This window comes from Dermacentor andersoni, chromosome 10, assembly GCF_023375885.2.
Source record: "Dermacentor andersoni chromosome 10, qqDerAnde1_hic_scaffold, whole genome shotgun sequence".
In the NCBI taxonomy this organism is placed as follows: Eukaryota; Metazoa; Arthropoda; class Arachnida; order Ixodida; family Ixodidae; genus Dermacentor; species Dermacentor andersoni.
This window is the reverse complement of record NC_092823.1, coordinates 37,125,017-37,131,066: the sequence shown is the minus strand read 5'-3', so window position 1 is coordinate 37,131,066 and position 6,050 is coordinate 37,125,017. Positions and strand designations below refer to the sequence as shown.

The window sequence follows — 6,050 nt, the reverse complement described above, 5'->3', positions numbered from 1 at the left end:
CGGGAGTGGTGGTAGGGGTGAGTGGCGACAGGAACATGACGTGGGCATGTTCTCGCCTGGGCAAGTCGTCCTCCACGGCGACGTCGACGGCCGAAGGCGCCGGGCCGAAGGCGACCGGAGCGGGCATGCCAAGCGCGCCCACATGTGGTGCCAAACCGCCAACTCGGGCCACCGCGGCGTAGGAACGAGCTGGGGTCGCGGAAGGAACAGCGGCCGTGCACTGCACCGGACCAGCCGCTCCAGTCCGCGCCAGTTGGTGCCGCAACTCGTCAGCCCGTCCGCATTGCCGGGCCGCAACCGCACGCAGATCAGCACACTCCTGTAACAGTCCTCTCAAAAGGCCCCAGATTTGTGACCGGTAGTTGTTAGTGATCTTGCAGTTGTTCTCGAACATGATATCCGTGATTTGTTTGTGGTAATCAATAGCACGCTGAAAGGAGGCCGAAAGCGCGGCATCGACGGCCCCGCGCTCGGAACATGAGTCTGCATGCCCCCGGCCTCCTGGCCGGCGATCGGCATCTGCCCGCCCAGGAGGCGCGGGTACAGCAGGCTCGGAAGGGCCGAGGTTAACATCCGCTAGGAGCCGATCTCCATCAGTAGAGATGGAGCGGCGAAAGGTCGAAAAAATATAGAAAAATAGCCCCTTTTAGCCCAAACCCGCGCGTCGAATGCAAATCCCCAAATGTTCAAAAATAACCCCTGATAGAAATTGGAAGCCAGGAATCAGAAAGTACTGACCTTTCGCCGATAAACAGGAGCCCGATGCAGCCGGCCAGCCAAGCACTTGCACGAGCGCTCGTGCAAGTTGGAGTTGGCCACTTAGGGCTGCACTCTCAAGCAACTTGACTCACGCGAGGCTTCATCCCGGGCGCGTAACGGCGGAGACGGGCCTGGCACCCACTCTGGGACAAGCCCCTGTCAGGGGGACTTGCACCGTCGCAAGCACCCGAGAACGTCGCCTCCCATACACCACATTTCCGGGACGCCTGCAAGGACGGGGGATTCGGTGCTGGGCTCGGTCCCGTTTCGCTCGCAGCTAATCGGGGAATCCCTGTTGGTTTCTTTTCCTCCGCTTAGTGATATGCTTAAATTCAGCGGGTTGTCTTGCCTGATCTGAGGTCGACAACGGATACATCGCTTTCGCCCATTCTAGCACGACCGAGTACGACGCCCTGCTACGTCCTTACGGACGAGGCTGGCAGGCGGCACAACGCCTGCGCGCGTGCGTCATACGAGCGGTATGCCGAAAAGGACTCGACATGTTCGAAAACCCAGCGTCAACCGAGTACGACGCCCTACCACGTCCTTCGCCCAACACGGAGTTACTTATAGACGAGGCTGGCAGGCGGTGAACCACCTGCACGCGTGCGGCGCACGAGCAGTTGCGTGGTAAGCGACCGTGTCGGAAGCCCAAACACCACCGAGGCAAACACCACCGAGGCAGCGCGCCGCTTCAGCGCGTACCGCAGGGGCGACTAAAACCTGGCGGGAGGCATCGTCTCGTGTAGCGTCGCCCCTGCCCAGTCTGTGGCCCAGTCTTTAGGGAACAGAGACCGCGAAGCACTTGGACCGACGGCGGACTACGACGGAACGCTTCAGCTCCGCCAACGGGGCACTCACGCTCTCGAAGGAGACATCTTCCGTTTCGCGGCAATTCTCCGCCGTGCCGTGCTCTTCTCGCTCGCAGACGGCGCTCTCGCGTCGAAACGCTTTCGGGGGCCACCCTTCTCTTCCCCGTTCCTCGCAAGACTCTGCCGATTCCCATTCCTGCGACGAAGCCCGGAAGGGCGCCCACAGAGCTGCGGTGACGTGGACGAGCGACCAGCTCTGGAGCTCGACGTACTCCGAAGGCAAACAACGCAAATTGCTATCGCGCTGGCTTTGCGCACGGCGCGGGAATCGGCCGGCGTTTCCTTCCCACGTTCCGTGCACGCAAGCCTGCGCTTCCGACTCTCTCGCAAACGTGCGCACTACATGGCAACAGACGTTCGCGCCTCGCCCTTGGACCGCTCTTTCCCTGCAGGTATCCGACTCCATCCTGCGGCGGTCTTGCTAGAGGCGCGCACTCGTCACGCTACAGTAGTAATGCCTCGTTTCCGTCTCTTCGAAGATTTGGCACAACGGTTCGCCACCGTCTCCTCCTCGTGAGGCCGTTGGCGCGTGGCTTTAGCGCTCAGCGTACTGTCCATGATGCCGACGCGGTCAAAACAAGTCGACGGACGCACGTTCCCTGTGCGCCGAAGGCTCTCTTGATATGTGATCCGACCCTCAGACAGACGAAGCCAAGGGAAGACCCAAGGCCGCAATGTGCGTTCAAAGAATCAGTGCTCAGTGTGTCCTGGTCTTCACACCAAGTCTCGCAGCTGGCTGCGTTCTTCGTCGACCCGAGTGATCCACCGCTTAGAGTCGTAAAAAATAGTTTGTTCAATTCAGTACAGTACAATCAGGCTTTTAGGCACGTGGCGTCGTCCTGTGTGTGGTTTCGAAGAGCGCCTTTCGGCGTGCGCTCCTCCCGTCTCGCTCTTTCGGCGGCCGCGTCTCAGCAGCTGAAAGCCTAATGGCACTGCACTCCTGCTACTCTCGCGTGTGTTTTGCGCGCACACCTTCCTCGCTTGCCCTCGAGGTACCCTACGCCGTTTGCGAGTACTCGAAGCCGGTTTTACCTGCCAACCATCCACCGGACCCGTGTGTCTTGTGTGCACGTTCACATTGCTCCACGAAAAATTGCAAAAAGCGACAGAACCATAGGTAGGGCTAAGCCGCTGTGGAGCCTTTAACGGTTACACGGCCACGGGCAGGGTTTCACCCCCATCGACGTGCTTCGCTTCAGTCAGCAGTAGGTTCATTCAAGGGCCTCAAACACACACACACTTTCGCATCGGCAGATCGCCGCAGCATAACCGCTGCTGATCCAACAGCCTACTTGAGACGAAAGACAAGAGCCCTGCGCGCGTACTCGTGCAGCTCTCCAAAACCACTCGGCCAGTGCCAATGACGGCTCCCTGCGCCGGAGCCACAAGTCTACTTGAGGCGGAAGACGAAGCCAGCAAGGGCCTGGCCGCAAGTGCGTTCGAATCCGGGACTACATTTCCTCCTCTGTTCGTACTTCCTCTTTCGACGTGCGGCGCCTTCCCAAAGCGCACAAGTCCGCTAACCGCAGAACGCTTCGGACGTAGCAAAGCCGCGTTTCCTTCGGTACTTCGGAGCAACGCCGCCTTTCCCTCGGCGGCGGGCGAATAGCCTGCAGACGTCGTCGCATTAAACCGCGATCTCGACACCTCGCGCTTCACGAGCAGGAGCCGACCGGCAGCCTCCGGCCCTTTCGGGCTCGGCGGCATTTGCCGCGGAGGACGGGAGAGCGCTTTAGGCCACGGTTCCTTCCGTACTTCGCAGCCGCACCCTCATACCGACAGTTGCTTGACCGACCGAGCGCCCCACCGTTCCTTTAGTACTTGGGCAGCAAAAAAGTCGGGTCGTTACTCCATACTCGCCGCAGCAAGCGACCGGCAGCCGCCAGCCTTTTCAGACTCGGCAGCGTTTGCCGCGGAGGACGCACCACGGTTCGCACCACGGTTCCGTGTGTACTAAGCGGCAGCGGCATTAGCTCTCGACCGTCAGTTCCTTGACCGACCGCACGCTTCGCCGTTCCCCTCGTACTGGGCAAAGCAGCAGGTCGGGTCGTCCCAGTCAAGAAACCCAACAGGCTGTCAGATTGTCGGCTATACGTTATTTTGGCTTGTAAGCCTGTCAGTTTGTAAGTCTGTCAGCCTGTAAATCTGTCAGTCTGTCAGCCTGTAAGTCTGTCAGTTTGTAAGCCTGGCGGCCTGTAAGTCTGCTGGTACCTACTATTGGCTGCCGCCGCCTGGGGCAACATTCTGACGATCACATTGAGCGATAGCTTCACTTTCGCAAGATTTCACGACTCAGTCGTCAAGATTCTTGCATTTGCCAGACGCTTGTGTGCTGCTGTGCATTGTTGATCCTCGCGAAAGTGAAACTACCTCTGAAAGTGATCTGAGAATATATGCCTATAGTTGTCTGCGTACCAAGCATGCTTGACTACGCTGATAGTTGCTGTACAGAAAATACACCTTCGTTTCATCGTTTCAAAGTTTTATTACACAGTAATACACCCGGCCATAATAGAACTACCATATTCATATACATCTAATACAGATGAACCCCGCCACAACGAATACCGCTACAACGAAATTTCCAGGACAACGAATAATTCTTAATTCCCTGTCAGTATCCCATAGAAATTAATGCCCTAAGTTCCTCTGCACGAGCCATTTCTGGTGAGCGTTTCCGCTTCAACGAAATTTTCGCGGTCAAAATCGAAACCAGAACAAGTGTTATTGGCAAAAGAGAAGTCCAAGTTAAATCCAAAGCCGTAGTAAGCATGAAATCATGTGATTGCAGTTTCGCCATTTCGGTTTTTTTCTGTCGTGGTCGCGTCACTCGCAGTGTGTCTCTTAACGACGACGACGAGCTTTCATCCGTGCGGGGGACAAGATGTCAACGCAAAACCCTTTCCCTCGAGCAGAAAGCTGAAATCATCGCCCAAGCGGTGAGTGCGCTGGAAGGAAGAAAGTGGCAATCACTGAAGACTTTGGGATTCCGGCCAGTTCGCTGTCTACGATTCTAGGAAATAAGGACAGCGTAAAAAAGGCCCTTGCTTCAGGCACATCTTCCAAGCACAAACAGGTGACGCGGCCCCTCCATGAAGAGCTGGACAAGGCGGTACATGCGTGGTTTGTTGAAGCAGGAGGCAAGAACGTCCCCTTCAACGGAAGCATCGTCCAGCAAAAAGCCTTGAACCATGCCTGCGTACTCAGCATTGACAATTTTAAAGCCAGCGTTGGCTGGCTGAACTGTTTCAAGGCCCGCCATAACATCATCAGAAAAGTGTTGTGCAGCAAATCGATGTCCGCAGACGTTGACGGAGCTTGGAAGGTGAGCAATGTGGCCGGCATATTAAGGAACTTCACGCCGGCAGACATCTACAACGCCAATGAGACCGGGCTATTCTACGAGATGTTGCTGGCCAAGATGCTCGACGTTAAAGGGCAGTGCTGTCACGGCGGCAAACAGCAAAAAATGTGTGATGGTGCTGCTTTGCACAAACATGGATGGCTCTGACAAGCGTCCTCCATTAGTCATTGGAAAAAGTGCCAAGCCACACTGTTTCAAGGGATCCCGTAGCCTACCTGTGCAGTACAACGCGAACAACAAGTCATGGACGACCCGCGCTATTTTCACAGAGTGGGTGGTGGCAATCGACCGCAACATGAAGCGGCAGGACCGTAAAGTTTGCTTGCTTCTAGGCAATTGTTCAGCCCATCACTCCGAAGAAGTCAAGCTCTCTAACACGGAGCTGATGTTTTCCCCTCTAAATTGCACATCTGTCCTGCACCCTCTCAACCAGGGCGTGATTCTGAGCCTGAAGCGCGCTTACCGTGGGAGGTTAATTCAGCGGCTTGTCTTCAACAGTAAAACCGGCCAAGACACGAAGGTGGACATGTATACGTGGCGCTGCAAATTATGTCTGCTGCCTGGAACACACTGGGTCACTCAATAATTGCAAACTGTTTCAGGCACGCCAGATTTGCCGAAGATCTATCCTTAGACTCTGCTGGCGCGGCACCGGGGATCACAGCCGCCTGGAAAACACTGGAAAAAATGGGAAACGTGCCGCCTAATCTCGAGCTTGATGAATACATCGGTGCTGACGATTGTGTTATAGTTCATGCAGAGGTGAGTGATGAGCCGATTATCAAAGCCGCCCGGAATGATGATGACTCTTCCGATGTCAAAGATGACGTACAGGTTGTGCCTGCTGAGGCAACTGTCTCACAGGTGATGGCCACTTTCGATGTAATCAGGAATTTTGTTGCTGTCCGTGATGACGATGTCGTGATGGGTCTGCTGATTGAATGTGAAAATCACGTGACGGCGTTGCTCACCATGAAGCGCAAGCAAGCCAAGCTTACAGATTTTTGGCATTAAAAGTTTTTGCTGCTGCTTGGGCAATTATTTCTGTGTTACAT

The 6,050-nt window shown here is 55.8% G+C and overlaps 1 non-coding gene across 1 annotated transcript; it reads right to left on the bottom strand.

Annotated features, from left to right (window-relative positions):
• Window positions 1–2,262: 2,262 nt before the first annotated feature.
• On the bottom strand, window positions 2,263–2,408 carry LOC126519385 (5.8S ribosomal RNA). The gene has a single exon (XR_007596594.1). It is a non-coding gene; the product is annotated as a 5.8S ribosomal RNA (ribosomal RNA).
• Window positions 2,409–6,050: the final 3,642 nt, after the last annotated feature.